Here is a 19,094-nt window from a genome sequence, read left to right on the forward strand (position 1 = left end):
AGTCACCCAGAGCTAGTAACTAGCTCATAAGATACCTGGCTGCCCTGTCTTCCTTCCCTCCTCCCCTAAAGTGTTTTCCTACAGCCCCCACTTAAACTACTTGCACTTGAATTCTTAACTCAGGATTGGCCTTTGGGTGAACCCAAACTAAGATACTGAATTTCTGATATATCTTCAGTTCCAGATTCCTATGTTTCCTAAGATGCAAACAATTTATGCCAATAATGAGAGTTAGCCAAGTGTACAGTTTTAGAGTGGACACAGTCAACCTCCAAGACCCCTCTCACTTCTAATGCCAACTGCAGGTTCGAGGGGTTGTCAGAATCACCATCAGTTTTGATGGGGATAAATCAGGCTAGACCTGCTCTCTTTATGCAGCTTTATTCTCTAATCCAAACCTCTATTGAGTTTAGGGTGATCAGCCATCCCAGTTTTCCCAGGACTGTCCTGGTTTTAACAATTCAAGTCCCACTTCAATTCTAGACCAATCAAAGTTGGTCACCCTAATTAAGATTCACCACAGGTCACTTTGCTGTACAGCAGAAATGGATAGAACATTGTAAATCAACCATTAAAAAAAAAAAAAAGATTCACCATTTGGAGGGTTTTAGGTTATTGGGAACTTCCCCGGCCAGTGGATACTCCAGTCTCCATTGGAAATCAACATGAACATATTTTATGGGGGGAAACATGGGGAAAGGGGGCAGGGTGGGAACGAGTGGCTAGATCCAGGCACACTCCCCAAGCTCATAACATTACTGAACACCAGATCTGCATCCTGGCTGGACTGAGCAACCTCTGCCAGGGCCACGCAGAGTCCTGTGGCAGTGAGGCATCACAGCTTGGTGGTGAGATCATGCCTACAAAGACTTCTGGAAATGTGAACTGCTGAGAGTCACATTAATTATATATCAGCAGGCACTCAACCAGGAGAGTTGGCATGCACAAGCCAAAGGAAAACCCCAGCGGTCGGCAGCTGGAATTAGAGACTGCCTCATGTTGTGATGACAGTCACTGTCTCCCAAAAGGGGGTGTGGCCCGAGGACTGTCAGCCTCGGGGGCTTCAGGATCACAGGGTCAGGATCTTGTGCCTGAGGGACATGGGGATGGCTTGGAGAGAGACTCAGATACCCAGATACAACAAGAGCCATGAAATAAAACCAATAGTCCCTCACTTAACAAGTTCAAGAGAGTCCAGTATTACCCTGCCTTCTGCGGGCACATATGAAGGTCTCACCCTCAAAATCTAGCCATAGACACAGACAGAAAGCACAATGTGTAAACAGTCACCACCATAAGGGCATAGACAAGTTTCCTAGGCGTCTGTGACATTCACTTGCTCTACAAGTGTTTGTTGAGCATCACAGAGCACGTCAGGAATCCAGGAGGGGAAAAGTCAGGTATCCCCAACTTCATGAAGCTGTATTCTAGCAGATGTGAAACTTCTGATGATATCATTTGTAATGAATAAATATTTGGTAAACACTGAGATGGAGAATGGGAACAATGATATTTGAGCAAAAAAACCTTCTTGATTTAAAACAATAAGCAAGTCAATGTTGTTATAATGCAGGCGGACACCAGGGAGGAGGATTACAGGGGGGAAAGAAGCTTTGACCAGGAAGTTATGAGGGTGTGAGAAAGCCGCAGGGGGTACGTACAGAACGCCAAGCGTGCTCATCCCCCTGCTGACACATCACACCATTCAAATCCAGACCTACTCAACCAATCATGGTTCCCGCACATTACCTGTTTCAAATGTCTTTTCTTCCCATAATGCTTTGCTCATGCTGTTGCAGATACTCGGCATTTCCTCCTCCTTCCCCTGCATCTGAATGAGTCACACTCAGCCTGCAGAGCTCTGATCCACATGTCTGACCCCTCCTTTGCTTTGCTGTGGTGCATACGGCATTCCCCTCCTAAACTATGGCAGCTTAAAAAATAAGCACAACTTAAAAGCTGAGAGTTGGAGTTCCCATCATGGCTCAGCAGAAACAAATCCAACTAGGAACCATAAGGTGATGGGTTCAATCCTTGGCCGTGCTCGGTGGGTTAAGGATCTGGCACTGTGGTGAGCTGTGGTGTAGGTTGCAGATGAGGCTCAGATCTAACATGGCTGTGGCTGTGGCGTAGGCCAGCAGCTATAGATCCTATTCGACCCCTAGCCCAGGAACTTCCATATGCCACAAGTGCAGCCCTAAAAAACAAACAAAAAAAAAAAGGTGAGAGTTAAGTTTCATTGGGGGAAAAATGAGGACTCTAGCCCAGGAGGCAGCATTTCAGATAGCTCTGAGATACTGCTCCAAACAGGTAGGGGAAATGTCAGTACATATGTGATTTTGGTGAAGGGGGAGGTACATGCAACCATTTTTACAGAAGGTGGTTGCTGGTCTCCTGAAGGTTTCTGATAGTCACGAGGAAGACATCAACCTGAAGGATTTTAATGCTTTTCTGGATACAAGGATCTGCAAGAATTGGGCCCATGAAATCTTCTCCTGAGAATATCTAACTACCTGAAGACCTGTTCTGCATTGTTCCCAGAGCATAGCATGCTCTCCACCCTGAGTTCCCTTCAGGGGGTGTTGAGGGCCAGCAGTGCAGTGCCTCTTGATTCAGTCCACGTAGAGGCAGACAGCACGCGCCAACCCCCAGTTCACAACTACTTAACACACTCCGGGGCCATTCTTGGCGCATGTATCTTTCTACTAGACATGAGGAAAGGGCCCATCCATGTAGCATTTGTGCTGTTTCCCCATTTATTCATTCAGCACAGTGCTGAAGCTTCTAAATGAATGAACGAAATGGGGTGATCCAAAAATGCAATTTCTGGGAACTAAACAAAACAAAACCAGAGGAATGAGGCATGAGGTGGATAAATCTGAACAAAGATAACCCAAGATGACTATGCCCTTTGGCAGGACTTTCTTTCTCTGATAGCTTTCACCTTTATTCCAGTTTTTGTAAACAAAGAGCTGCACATATTTAATGTGTTCAAACATCAAACAAGCAGCTGTGACAAGGTAACAGATATATCCAACATCTCCCAGAGAGAAACCTGATCGAGCTGGGCCACTCAGCCCCAGAGTTGGCCTTTTGAGCCACTCAGACATTTAGAGTCAATCTTATTATACCAATTGGTGATATATATAGTTCCCAGGTGCATTTCACCTGATCGAAAATATAAATATCCTTTTGCATGCATAGGTACGCATGACCTGCTGTTTAGCCTTTTAGTCACAAGGAAAAAAAATACATTCGTTCACTCAAAACTACAGCATATAAGCCCCTGAAGCACTCTGTAACTTAACATCTGGAATTCATCACCAAGGTTATGCTATTCAAAGAGCCAGCATCAGGGAGATAGGATAAGCCTGAAAACTTAAACAAACACAAAAATAGACTTTAAAGGGGAGCTATATTCAATATCCTGTGATAAACCATAATGGAAAAAAATATGAAAAAGAATATGTATGTATAACTGAGTCACTTTGCTATACAGCAGAAATTAACACAGCACTGTAAATCAACTACACTTCAATAATTTTGTTCAGTCCAGGACCAGATGGCTTCACAGGTGAATTTTATCAAACATATAAAGAGGAATTGGTGCCCATCCTCCTTAAACTCTTTCAAAAGGTTGAAGAAGAAGGAATACTCCCAAAGACATTCTATGATGCCACCATCACCCTCATTCCAAAACCAGACAGAGATACCACCAAAAAAGAAAACTATCGCCCAGTATATTTGATGAATATACATGCAAAAATTCTCAACAAAATCTTAGCCAACCGAATCCAACAACATATCAAAAAAATTATACACCATGACCAGGTAGGGTTCATCCCAGGTTCACAAGGATGGTTCAACATATGCAAATCAATCAGCATCATACACCACATTAACAAAAGAAAAGTCAAAAATCATATGATCATCTCAATAGACGCAGAAAAAGCATTTGACAAAGTCCAACATCCATTCATGATCAAGACCCTCGCCAAAGTGGGTAGAGAGGAAACATTCCTGAACATAATCAAAGTCATTTATGATAACCCCACAGCAGATATAATCCTCAATGGGGAAAAACTGAAAGCCTTCTCACTCAAATCTGGAACAAGACAGGGATGCCCACTCTCACCACTGCTCTTCAACACAGTTTTGGAAGTCCTAGCCACAGCACTTAGACAAACAAAAGAAATAAAAGGCATCCATATAGGAAGAGAAGAGATCAAACTGTCACTGTATGAAGATGACATGATACTATACATAGAAAACCCTAAGGACTCAACCCCAAAACTACTTGAACTGATTCATCAATTCAGCAAAGTAGCAGGATATAAGATTAATATTCAGAAGTCAGTTGCATTTGTGTATACCAGCAATGAAATATTAGAAAAGGAATACCAAAATACGATACCTTGTAAAATTGCACCTCACAAAATCAAATACCTCGGAATACACCTGACCAAGGAGGTAAAGGACCTATATGCTGAGAACTATAAAACTTTAATCAAAGAAATCAAAGAAGATGTAAAGAAATGGAAAGATATTCCATGTTCCTGGATTGGGAAAATCAACATTGTAGAAATGGCCATACTACCCAAAGCAATCTACAGATTCAATGCAATCCCTATCAAATTACCCAGGACATGTTTCACAGAACTAGAACAAACCATCCAAACATTTATATGGAACCACAAAAGACCCAGAATCGCCAAAGCAATCCTGAGAAACAAAAACCAAGCAGGAGGCATAACTCTCCCAGACTTCAAGAAATACTACAAAGCCACAGTCATCAAAACAGTGTGGTACTGGTACCAGAACAGACAGACAGACCAATGGAACAGAATAGAGAACCCGGAAATAAACCCTGACACCTATGGTCAATTAATCTTTGACAAGGGAGGCAGGAACATAAAATGGGAAAATGACAGTCTCTTCAGCAAGCATTGCTGGGAAACCTGGACAGCTGCATGCAAAGCAATGAAACTAGAACACACCCTCACACCATGCACACAAATAAACTCAAAATGGCTGAAAGACTTAAATATACGACAGGACACCATCAAACTCCTAGAAGAAAACATAGGCAAAACACTCTCTGACATCAACCTTACAAATATTTTCTCAGGTCAGTCTCTCAAAGCAATAGAAATCAGAGCAAAAATAAACCCATGGGACCTCATCAAACTGAAAAGCTTTTGCACAGCAAAGGAAACCCAAAAGAACACAAAAAGACAACTTACAGAATGAGAGAAAATAGTTTCAAATGATGCAACCGACAAGGGCTTAATCTCTAGAATATATAAACAACTTATACAACCCAACAGCAAAAAAAAACAATCAATCAATGGAAAAATGGGCAAAAGACCTGAATAGACTGTTCTCCAAAGAAGATATACAGATGGCCAGCAAACACATGAAAAAATGCTCAACATCGCTGATCATAAGAGAAATGCAAATCAAAACTACCAGGAGATATCACCTCACACCAGTCAGAATGGCCATCATTAATAAATCCACAAATAACAAGTGCTGGAGGGGCTGTGGAGAAAAGGGAACCCTCCTGCACTGTTGGTGGGAATGTCAACTGGTACAGCCACTATGGAGAACAGTTTGGAGATACCTTAGAAATCTATACATAGAACTTCCAAATGACCCCGCAGTCCCACTCTTGGGCATCTATCCGGACAAAACTCTACTTAAAAGAGACACGTGCACCCGCATGTTCATTGCAGCACTATTCACAATAGCCAGGACATGGAAACAACCCAAATGTCCATCGACAGAGGATTGGATTCGGAAGATGTGGTATCTATACACAATGGAATACTACTCAGCCATAAAAAAGAATGACATGATGCCATTTGCAGCAACATGAATGGAGCTAGAGAATCTCATCCTGAGTGAAATGAGCCAGAAAGACAAAGACAAATACCATATGATATCACTTATAACTGGAATCTAATATCCAGCACAAATGATTTTCAGAAACGAAAATCATGGACTTGGAGAAAAGACTTGTGGCTGCCTGATGGGAGGGGGAGGGAGTGGGAGGGATTGGGAGCTTGGGCTTATCAGACACAACTTAGAATAGATTTACAAGGAGATCCTGCTGAATAGCATTGAGAACTTTGTCTAGATACTCATGTTGCAACAGAAGAAAGGGTGGGGGAAAAAATATAATTGTAATGTATACATGTAAGGATAACCTGACCCCCTTGCTGTACAGTGGGAAAATAAATTTAAAAAAAAATAAGAACAGGGCAAAAAATAATAATAATTTTGTTCAATTAAAAAAAATTTTTTAACTTATACAAACAAGGAAGTGGATGGAGGCAGGGTAGCTTACAAGCTCATCTTCAACTCAAGTTTGCTCCTAGACAATTAGTTTGCAGGTCTAATGGCATTTCCTAATAGAGCTAAGGTTGACAAAGTCATTAAAAACACATTGAGTTAGATGTCAAAGATTGGGAGAGGCTGAAAGTCTATGAGAAAAATTCAGGTATCTCTCAACATATGGCTGTTTTCAGACTTAAAGGTTTTGTTTGGTTTGATTTTTTTTTTTTTTTTGGCCACACCCACAGCATGTGGAATTTCCTAGACCAGGGGTTGAATTTGTGCCATAGCACATGGAACACTCAGGGTGGTGGTCTGAGAACAGCCCAGCTCCTTGCCTTGAGCCATGTGAACTGTGCTCTCTGTAGGAATTCTACAGCCTCAGTGATCTTATATGTTATGGGTCCTTTGCCAGGCTGGCTGCCCTGGGCTAAGCACTGTACTTAGCGAGGAACGTGTAGCCCAGGTGAGAACTTCAGTCACCTTGACAGCCAGAAGCCTGTTACATCCACTCAGAAAAGGAAGTCTTCCCACTATGTAAGAGCCACCTGGGGACCAGTAGTGCAAAGGAAGCCTGCAAAGAGCCAGGAGAATCAGATAATAAGATAATAACCACATCAGACAATAAGAACAAAGAAGGACTCTAGAGTCAGAGCTGATCTGGAATCCTAGCCCGGTTTGAGGTTTTTTGTTTGATTGGTTTTTTTGTTTGTTTGTTTTGAGCTAGGTTGCTTTATCTCTCTGAGACTTAGCCTCCTCATTTTTAAAATGGTAAAGGTAATAAAAATATCTACTTAATTAAATTATTGGGGATATAAATATTCAATTATGTAAAAGGCCTAGAACAGAGCCAGGCACTCATTAGACTTCGAAGTATGATGATGCACTTGAGAGTGTGCCCTGTGCAATAACTGTCCAATTGCTACTGGCCACGAGTCTTCAGTTACAGCCTCCTGAGGACAGGGAAGAGCGGAGCTTATGACCTGGCCTGTCCAAATTTGAGGGCTTTGAATACTGATGACAGATTCCCAAAATATCAAAACTAGAACAAACTCGAGAGATTGTCTAGGCTGAGGACATTCCCAAAACTTTCTTTTAGACCCAAAACCTGTCATTCAAACAAAAAGTTTCTGTAACACAAAACAGATAGAGCAAAGTTAACTTAGTTGGAGAGGAAGTGACAGGGCAGAAAGCCCTTACTTGATACCCACAGCCATCTGTTCAGTGACACGCTTGAGGAACGTCCACAGGACCCTCGAGTCCCCAGATAACAGAGGTAGAAATCCAGCGGTCTGGTAAACCCTCCTATTTTATAAGTGGAGAACCCGAAACCCAGAAAGGTTAAGTCACTGCTCCAGGAGTATTCACAGAGGGAGCATAGAGCCAGATCTAGAACCAAGATTCTTTGCCACTGATGGTCAGTCCAATGACACAGTAAAGAAGAGAAGAGCGTAAGTTTGTCTTGGAAGCTCCCCCACCTTCCCAGCTCATGCCCTCTTTCCCTCATCATCTCCCAGTTACCCTCATTCAAATCTTCGATTGACAAATACTTCCCCTCCAGCAATAACACAACACTCCCAGTCGGCTCTCCTCAAAGTATCCCATCTTCCAAACCTTTCTAGTCTCTCCCTCCCTCTCAGAATTTATCTGCCCTCTCTCTTGCTCCCCCAAGATCCTGCTCCATACTGACCTACATGCTCACAGGCGATTCAGTAAAGAGATAGCTTGTATATTACCCAAGTAACTTCTATAAGTATATTGCAACAAGAACCTCCTAGTAACCCTTCAAAAAAAAAATTTTTTTTTGTCTTTTTGCCTTTTCCAGGGCCGCTCCTGTGGCACATGGAGGTTCCCAGGCTAAGGGTCAAATTGGAGCTGTAGCCACCGGCCTACGCCAGGGCCAAAGCAACATGGGATCCCAGCCGCATCTGAGACCCACACCACAGCTCACGGCAATGCCAGATCCTTAACCCACTGAGCAAGGCCAGGGATCGAACCCGCAACCTCATGGTTCCTAGTCAGATTCGTTAATCACTGCGCCACAACGAGAACTCCAAAAAAAAATTTTAAGAGAACATTCATGTTGACCACTGGGAGGTTTTAGATATATGCTCTTTCAAATCATGCCATGCATTCCTCACCTTACAACACTAGGGTCGCTCCACCATCAGCATTGGTTAACTTTGGCTATACCTCAGACCGACACCATGCTCTCATTTCTCACGCACCTCCAAATCCAGCCAATGTGCTATTTTCATAGGTTATCATAAGGAGAGGGCATGTCTGTTAAGTCACAGGGGAAAGACGAGAAGGGGAAAGTGGAGCTGAATTAAATACACCAGAAGGAAGGCTGACTCAACAACCCCCACTGAACTTTCCACAGAAACGCTCCCCATGCACTGCTCCTAAGCACCTAACATACACCTGAGCAGTGCAAATGTCACAAGCACTCTGATTGCACATAGTACTGCAGAAATAACCAGCAGTGAGAAGACCTGGGTCTAGTCCCAACTCTGCCATCAACTACCTGCATGGACTTGGAAAAGTCCCATTACCAAGTCTAAGTACCCTCAATTGTAAAATGAAGAGAAGGGATATCATGGCTCCAAAGACCTTTCAGACATCACTTTGTATGACTGTCATTCTTCAAGGAGTTTACCTTATGGGAAAGACGGTAGAGAGAGCTGGCCTCCAAAAGCTTCCCCTTCTCCACGGAGAAGCAATAGCCTGCCAGGCACTTCCTCCCCCAGAGGCCCTTCATCTAGGTAAAATCACGTGACGGGTCTTCCCAATAGAATACCAATGAAAGTGATACATGCTACTTCCAGGCAAGGTGACTGAGACACAGATGTCCCTTTTCCATACTTTCTTACCCTATCTCTGGCTGGATGCAGAAAATTCTGAGGGCCTAGAGGAGGCAGAACTACAAGACATAAGGAGCCTGGATCTCCCACCGTATGGAGGAAGCTGTGCTGACCAGGCATACTCGTGCTGGACTATTACATGAACAAGAGGTCAACTTTTCTTGGGTAAAATCACTGAAATTTGACGGTTTATTTGTTACAAGAAGCTAGCATTAACCTAACTACCACGCACACAGAGTTCTATTAAGATTTAGACCTTTGAGATAATTTGAAAAATATTCACAGAAAGTGCTATGCTCACAGTTGGGAAGACTGAACAATGAGAAAAATAGTCCCTTCCCAGGCTCAAACCCAGTAGAACACAAAGACGTATATTCCTAGTAGAATATAACACATTACTCTATGTTGCAGAATGAGATAAATTCGTAAGAAAAGCAAAAATCTGTAGAGAAGGGAGAAAGGGAGAATGAATAAAGCCCACCCAACTCACTTCACAGGAAGACTGTTCTGGAAAACATCCAAGTGAACCGTAATTAGTTCCCAGATTGAGCTGAAATTATGTTTCAGTGAAGACCTGTCTCCTGATACTCAGAGTGACCCACACTGCCCTCTGGTGAACACATGTGGTTTGGGGGTAACAGCGGCTCCCCCTGACACAGGAGTCCCAGCATGGCCCATGCTCAGTGCAGGCACAAAGAATGCGATTTGCCCCAAGCTGTAGTTCATCCTTTCCTAACTCACTAATTCTCACCGATGAAGGAACGAGATATGTCAGGCCCACGGACCACCCAGAGGGACTGAGGGAAATACAATTACTGTCTTGGGGAACGCAGACCAAAAGGGCTGATCCTGAGGTATTTCAAATTTGCTCACACCTCTGAAAGGAGAACAGTGGGATGGCAGGTGGTCACTAGCGACTGAAAGTTACTCTAAACTGCTCAGGGGTTGAGCATATTACCATTTATTACTTGGGGACTTGTCAAAGTATTACTTTCATTACACTAATAAATACCATAAATGTCAAAATAGAAAATACTCAAAGTCCTGGAACTTGTCTTATCTAAATCTATATGATCTGGAAATATTTAGCAAGGGAGCCCTGTATCACAAAACAGATACAGAAAGAGTCCTGAGGAAAGCCTTGGGAAATGCCCAACTATTAATTACACATGAAACTGAAACTCTCTTTAATAGAAATTGCCTCGGCTGCAAAGAACAAAGCTCAATGTATTCCAGGAAAGGAGAGGAGTCCAAGTTCTCTGGTTCCATTGAGTACAGGCCCTTTAAAGGTAAAACAATTCATGATGGGTATTTGAATTTTGTTCAGATTGTGGAGAAAGGGGAGGAGAAGCTTGTAGGTTTCTATTTCTCAAGTTCAAAAAACAAAATCTGATATTTTTACTGTAATCATGAACTTAAACCTAAATAAAGATTTATTTTTATTATTTTTTATGGCAGGGAGTTCTCATTGTGGCTCATCAGGTTAAGAACCCAACATAGTCTCCATGAGGATGAAGCTCTAATCCCTGGCCTCGCTCCAGTGAGTCAGGATCCAACATTGCCACAAGGTGTGGTGTAGGTTGCAGATGCGGCTCAGACCCAGTATTGCTATTTCTGTGGCATAGGCCAGCAGCTGCAGCTCTGATTTGACCCCTAGCCTAGGAACTTCCACATGCTGCAGGTTCACCCAAAAAAAGAAAAAAAGAAAAAGATTTGTGTGACAAAAACTCCAAATGAAAATTTGCGAGAAAGACCCTTATTTCTAGAAGCCCTCTTCTCACATGGATTCCATGTCATTTTAAAAAATTTTTCATTTTAAATCTAAAGAAGAGAAAAAAATACTAGCATTTCAATGTGAATTTCACACACATACACATGCATGAGTGGATCTCACTTTTGGAAGATAATCCCATTTTGATGTAGAGTGTGTAACTATGTGCTGCGTGTTCTCTGACTTATTTCACAGAAGAGATGCTATATAATCATTAAGCAGCAATGCTGATGATGCAGGTTGATTCTGTGGAACTCAGAAGGCACACGAATGTGACGAGTTTACAGAGGGCACAATCTTCCAAGTGGATCATGAAAAGAGCTCAACTTCCACACAAAAGTCCAGCAACTTACCTGTACTACCCCGGCTGAGCCCAGCTCAGCCCCGCTTTCTTCCAAGAGCTCTAACCACCCACAGTGACGCATCATTGGGCACCAGTAGAAGCCTCCTAATAGCTAACATGTTACACCGGGCCTATAAAGCCTGTTTTTAAGTTTGTTTATCTTTATTTGTGTGCTGAATTCCCCCACAGCCTCCTTGATGAGGCTATTAAGTGCTCAGTTCTGAAGCTGGTACAGTCCTGTTTTTCCTTTGACTTTTGCCATTCAAATCCGGGTCTCCACCCATGAGTCCCTAGTTGCCAGCTGGCTCTTGGGTACCTGCTTGGCAGAAACCACTTACCCTTTTATTCCATGCTACCTGGCTTCTTCCTGCCACAAGGAGGTTTTCCCAAAGCGGATGGAAGGCATTTCACACAGGATGAGCAATTATTTGTGCTGTGTTTTGCCACCAAGTCTCTTTATTGCTCTCCCGGGCAGATCTGATAGAGTTCCTCTGAACAGCTGGAAAGGATGTGAACCAGGGGAAGTTCCTAGTCAGTTACTTCATTGGCTGTGATCACGGCATTGATAAATTTTATTTTGCACTTCATTTTTTCACATCTACTCAGTAAAAAAAAACTGTAGTAAAACATCGGCAATAAAATAAAAATTCTTAATGTGTAAAGATATTGTTGAAAATGCTTTTCAGACCCTTCCAACTTGTTACATGTAAGGAGTGAATAAAATTCAAATGATGAATTGCTTCCTTATTAAGATTAGTTATAAACTTCATCTTATCTTGAACCGTATTTAAAATCACAGTAGTAGATTTATAGTAGCAGGAGTATAAAACTTGGTCAGGTGGTGGTGAACTAGAAGAACTAGTCCTCCTCCTAAAACACAAAAACATTTCAGGGGAGAAAATGACAGGTTCATAAAAGATCAATTTATATCATGTATTCCAGAAAACTGGACATGGAGAAACTTCCCATTCTGCATTTGACCCTATTGGCAGAGCCTCTCGTTCTATAAAGGCACCTCTCTAGCAAGCATCAATTGACACTCTTAAGTCAATTTCTGTTTCTCCAATGCTTACAAAGCCCAAGGACTAAGTGGTGAGTTCTTAGTTGAATGGTCAGTCCACTTTGCTCACTTTAACCCTCTAGCCCTAAAATTAGAGAGACATTTTGACAATTCATGAATTGATCTGTATTTCCAAGGGAAAAATACACAGACTGATATCAAAAGGGTGTGAACAGCATACACAGAGTCAAAATGAATGCTAAGTACCAGTCCAGACTCTATACTACGTAAAGTATATGAATATAAAGTAAAATAATAAGTATAAAGTGAAAAAAGAGTATATAAGTGAAGTATTAAGAGCGTAAAAGTATGTAAGTACACATACTTACAAAAGTAAAGTTAAAAGCATAAATACATAAGTAAAGCAATTTAAGTTGGGAGTCCTCATCGTGGCTCAGCGGAAATGAATCCGACTAGGATCCATGGGATGCAGGTTCAATCCCTGGCCTCACTCAGTGGGTTGTGGATCTGGTGTAGCTGTGAGCTGTGGTGTAGGTTGCAGATGTGGCTTGGATCCCGCGTGGCGTAGGCTGGCAGCTGTGGCTCCGATTTGACCCCTAGCCTGGGAACTTGCATTTGCCACGAGTGTGGCCCTGAAAAAGCAAAAAATTAAAATTAAAAAACAAAGGTATGAGTATATAAAAAGTATATATACTATCCAAACAATGAACTCCTCCATATTTAGATACTTTGTGATACTTGCTCCAACCCCTTAAGGGAAGGAGGGGGAGATCTGTTAACAGACATCTACAAATAAACAATAACCTGTCCACTTTACCTGTATAGATACAGCCAGCACAGTCAAAAAACGGGGAAAAGTTAGACCTCAGATAGTTTCTCTTGTAAAAAGTTACTTTTGTTTGCACCATATTTATTTATCTATGTAGTTATTTCTTTAGTACAATTGGAAATGCTGAGAAACTTGACATGAGATGAAATCTCTGCTTATGAAGTAGTTTTATCCACTTCACCCAACTTTTATGCAGAAAAAAAAGTAGTGAAAAATATGCTGAAAGCAAACGATCTGAAAAAGAAAAAGAACCATAACATTTCTAATTTGCATGCTACATTTCAGGATACATACTAACTTTAGAAAACTAGACAGTTTTCTACTGATAGCCTCAGCTGTCTGCCTGAGAATTTCTAAGAATAAAACATGGGGAAGTCCCTTCTCATCTCAGAGTATTCCTGGTGCTCATAGCTCCCGACTTGAACCTTTTGGGGTTCAAGTTTATTTTCTCTCAGTGATACATGGTTTCCTGTTTATAAGAAAAAAAGGAAAGTCCTTAAAAAGCTTATAAAAAAAACTCAATAGGTTTTTTGGACCTTGACTCCCTCTTGGCAAAACAACATTTTGATGAGTTAAGTGTAAATAAATCTGAACCATACGATTACATTTCCATTAAAATGCACACAGGGTTAAAAAAATATGAGGGAAAAAATTCTGGGCAAAACAAGCTTTATGCTTTTGCTAACCCCGCAGTCCTTGAAAAGTGGTTGGGTGTGTCCAAATCACTGCTGGATTTGCCATCACTAAGTGAACGCGCCTTCCCAAGTTTCTAATGTAATGCTCATCATTTCAGTGCACCATTCATCGCCCCAGACTTTGCGGCAGAAATAAGTGCCAACATGACCTTCGTCCGGCCATCTGGTATGCTCCCCCCAGCCTGCCCCCTGGCACCTAGGCCCCCCAGCAACTCCTGCGGGAATGGGTCCAGGTCAGGATGTGCTAATCCCAGGCTACCCTAGGAGATAGGGGCTCTGGCCGACATCTCGGCAAACAGTCACATGTACGTGGTGGGAAAAGGACGGGGGCTCAGTCCTTCACCCCCAGGAGATAACTTGGGAGACCCCTCTCCACCAGGAAGACAAGAACTGGGTTTCTGATGTGTTAATTGAGGTGAAAGGACTATTTGTGTCATCTGTCCCCCTTTACTGTATGCTAGCCTAACCTCTCCCTGTAGTTTGCTTCAGCAAATACTGGCAGTGAATCAAAGAGGTACTGTAAGACCAGGGACTTCATTTTCAAACTAAATACGGAAAGTAAGCAGAAGAGCTAGGGTAAGGACCTGAAGTAGGATAGATGTGCTCATTTTCCTAAGGCACATGTTCCCTGTGACACCCCGCACTGCCTCCTACATCGTGGAAAGAATCCTCAAAGGAGTCTCCAAAAGCCAAAGTCAGTATCTCCAGGTGCTCTGCAAAATCTGAGAATTGTAAAGCTAAGAGGGGCCTTACAGGACTGTCATCTTTAATCTACCCTGATTCCGTAGATGAGGAAACTGGGGTTCAGAGAAGTTGCAGAGACCCAAAAATGTCATATGGTTAGGTGGCAACATGTCTCATAAGCCTGAGCCCAAAGCTACTCTCGCTGCACCAGACTGGCAGTTTGCTTCTAGCCCCTGAGGCTTTGGTGGTTTATCTGTTTGAATCCCAGTGAAATATTACCTCCCACCTGTTAGGATAGCTATTCTCGAAAAGATAAGGGAGTTTGGCAAGGATGTGGAGAAAAAGAACTCCTGTACACTGCTGGTGGGAATGTAAAATGGTACAACCATTACGGAAAACAGTATGGTGGTTCCTCAAGAAATTACAGAATTCCATTCAATTCTCTTAAAGGATAACTAAATGAACATCGTAATGTTGCTAGCCCCTAAATCAGTTCAAATTCAAAGAAGGACTTCCGGTTAAACATGGAGTATTGACAACATGAGCTGATCACCTCTTCCTACTAAAAGCCAAATGAAATACAGCAAAGAATTTTTTCCCGCAAAAAAATCTATTAACCCATAAGGACGATGTGAAGATTTCAGCAAGCGAAACATTTATACTAACTTTGGAAGAATAGAGTTGAAGGAATGATGTATGACTTAGCAAAGGAGAAATTATAAAAATTGTAATTTGAGAATCTACAGAGGTTGCATCAGTTTGCGGCACAGAACATATGACAGGTCACATTTGGAGGCACAAAGCTCTCAGGAGCCATAAAATTCTCCCTCCATGGCTCCTGCCAGGGCAGACCAGGAGAGAGGACATAGCTCTCCCCAAGTAGGTCCTTTCTCCTATTCCTCCCAGACAGACACTGGCCTGGTCTGACTCACCACAGCCTTATTCTCTATAGGAACCAAGCTACAGAGGTTCCAGACTCTGGTACCAAATACAAAGAAAGCAGAGTGTGTGATGCTAAAAACAGGGGGAGAAAGTTACAAAGAGAACTACCAGGTGACCCAGCCATATCACTTCTGGGTATCTATCAAAAGGAAATGAAATCAGTTCCTCAAAGAGCTATCTGTACTCCCATGTTCACTGCAGCATTATTTACAATAGTAAGACATGGAAACAACCTAAGTGTCCACCAGTGGATAAATGGACACAGAAAATGTGATAGACACATACATAACATACACAGCAATGCCCAGCATAGTTCAGGGCCCTGCATCTCACCCACCACGCGCGCGCACACACACACACACACACACACACACACACAATGGACTAGTATTCAGCTATTAAAAAGAGGAAATCCCAGAGTTCCATTTGGGGCTCAGCAGTTAACGAACCCAATTAGAATCCATGAGGATGCAAGTTCGATCCCTGGCCTCACTCAGGAGGTTAAGGATCCGGCATTGCAGTGTAGGTCACAGACACGGCTCGGATCCCGCATTGCTGTAGCTGTGGTATAGGCAGGCAGCTGTAACTCCAATTTGACCCCTAGCCCAAGAGCTTCCATATGCTGTGGGTGTGCCCTAAAAAGCAAAAAAAAAAAAAAAAAAGGAAGACCCATCATTTTTGACAATTCAAATGAAGCTGGGGGCATTATGCTAAGTGAAATTAGCCAAACAGAGAAATAAAAATACTGCATGATATCACTTATATGAAGAATTAAAATAAAAATGTCAAACTCATAGAAAGAGTAGACTGGTAGCTACCAGGGCCTGGGCATTGGGGCATATGGTCAGGAGGTTAATTAAAGAGCACAAACTTTCACTTAGAAAATGAACAAGTGCTGATAATCTAATGTACAGAATTGTGATCATACTTAATATGTATTGTATACTTGAAATTTGCTAAGAGAGCAGATCTTAGGCATTCTCAACACACACACAAAAAGCAACTATGTGAGGTGACGGATGTTACCTCGACTGTGGCAATGTATATCAAATTGTGTGCATGTACATCAAATAATTACCCTGTACACCTTAAATATGTACACTTGTGAATTAGACCTCAATAAACCTGGAGGGAGGAGGGAGTGACGAGAGAGGAATCTGCAGTAAGATAGGACAATTATCTGAGTTCAACAATGGTCCAGGCAGCTTCCATGTGCAACAAGGAAGAGAGCAGACGTCTGGACATCTCATAGCAGGTGGTAATTCAAAGGGAGATGCTGTTTGTTCTGGGAGGGCAGGGTGTGACTTGTCAGCATGTGATTTATCCCTGACAGCAAATTTCTCTCAAAATTAAATTCAATGTCATGGGCAGAGATTGGTATCTATCAACGGATGAGTGACATGCAGCGCCCTGAACTATGCTGGGCATCGCTGAAGAATGAAACCAGCAGCAGGGAAAAGCACATATAAGTTTTTAAAATAATAATAAGGACTGTGGGGGGGGGGGGGGGTATGTGTTTTCACCCATACACAGGCACATGCATGCCTTAGGAAGGGACAAGAGAAAAGGTAGCCCCTTTTTTCTGCTCTGAGGAGCCCTCTGCAGTGCCCTCTAGAGTCAAGAACAGAGAATGGAGCCCAAGGTGCTGATACGGTAAAGCCTACAGTGGCTAAGATCCCTCTGTGTTTATGCTATTCTCTACTTGGAAATCGGCATGCTTAATAAACTGTACTTATCTTGTCATAACACTATTTGCAAAGTTGGCTATAACTTTAGGTAAAATGGGTCTCTACCCTTAAAAAGACTCTAGAAAAACCTACAAATCAAAAATACTTCCCTCCTTCACTCTGATCTAATGCCTAGAATGTCATTCTCAGTGAGTTTCAGTTGCCTGGGCGGCACAGGAATCCATCCCGAATATTAGTGGCTTGAATAAACTAAAACCATTTTATTATCTCTCACAACTCTGCACCAAGCTGGGCAGGTCTTCTCATTCACACGATGCTGTCTGGGCTGCAATCATCCAGAGCCCATTGGATGCTCGTGGCTGGTAGTTGAGGCTACCTTTTGTGGCCTCGCTCTGGGGTCTGGGCTTCTTATCTCATAGCAACTACGTTCTGAGTGAGGATATCACAAGAATAAACATCCAAGAGAGAGGGCATGGGAGCTGCCAATCCTCTGAAAGACTGGACCCAGATCAGGCAATGGGTCACTTCCACTGTGTTCTACTAATCACAGAGCCACTGGCCCAGCCAAGATTTAAGTGGATGGAGGAATAGACCCTCCTTAGTCAAGAAAATGACAAAGAATTTGTGGCCATCTTGAACGCACCACAGAGCCCCATTCCTTTTCTTCCATATTTTTATCACATGTATAAAGCAGATATCCCTGGAAGTTACAATATGTTAGCTTTGCACAAAACCATGATCACAGCTCGGTGTAAATGTAGCTTGGATCCTTTCCAATTCTTCACCCCTTTCCATATCTGTGCATTTGCCATGTAATTTGACAATGCCCTCCACTATGACTTCAGGCTTCATGTCCAAGTGATTTGCTGTGCCAATGAGACGTTAGCAATGTGATGTAAAAAGATTTGAAAAGTGCTTCATAACTGAACTTGCCCTCCCTCTCACACCCTTGCCAACATCGTAAGAACATGCCTGGAAGTTCCTGTCATGGCTCAGTGGTTAATGAACCTGACTAGTATCCATGAGGACAGAGGTTCGATCCCCGGACTTGCTTGGTGGGTTAAGGATCAGGCATTGCTGTGAGCTGTGGTATAGGTCACAGACACAGCTTGGATCCTGTGTTGCTGTGGCTGTGGCACAGGCCAGCAGCTACAGCTCCAATTCAACCCCTAGCCTGGGAACTTCCATATGCCCTGGGTATGGCCCTAAAAAGACAAAAAAAAAAGTAACATGCCTGGACTCATCTGCCAGAAGACATCTAGTAAAGCCAATTCCCCAGCCAAGGCCATCTTAGATCACTGAAGAGCTACTGCCTCTGCCTAAGATAAGTGAAGAAGCCTAACCAAGATCTGCAGAACCGCTGGCTAATCCCCAGCTGACCCCAGAATGCACAATAAATGCTAATTATGTCACCGAGATTATAAAGTTGTTTGTTACTCAGCATTACTGTGGCAATAGGTAACTGATACAGAAAGAATCTTGGGACTAAAGATGTCTGAAAGTGGTCAAGGTTATCAAGAAAGAAAAAAGGAGTCCGAAATCAAACTTGACACACTCAATTTTTGCCCTGTTGCCGTATACAATTATTAAATACCTAATAGATTGAACTATAAATATTTCACACAAGTGATTCATTTTCAGCAGGGAATCATCTGGCACCAAGAGAATGGGGCTTACAAACAGCTTGTGATGACAACAGGAAAGTGCAAAGAAAGAGCTCCATTTGGTTTTGCTGGAATCAGTCACATCCATGGGCACTTGGGGCTGGATGCAGCTCAGCAGAGCCCAGAGCAAAATGACAAATGAGGCCACTGGGTGCGTGTACACCAGAGGGAGACCTGGCCTTTGGCTACGGTTCGTTAACGAGATTGAGGTTTCTCCTTGAAAATCTGGGCAGCGGCTTTGAGAATCCTTCCAGGGA

This window comes from Phacochoerus africanus, chromosome 6, assembly GCF_016906955.1.
Source record: "Phacochoerus africanus isolate WHEZ1 chromosome 6, ROS_Pafr_v1, whole genome shotgun sequence".
Classification (NCBI taxonomy): domain Eukaryota; kingdom Metazoa; phylum Chordata; class Mammalia; order Artiodactyla; family Suidae; genus Phacochoerus; species Phacochoerus africanus.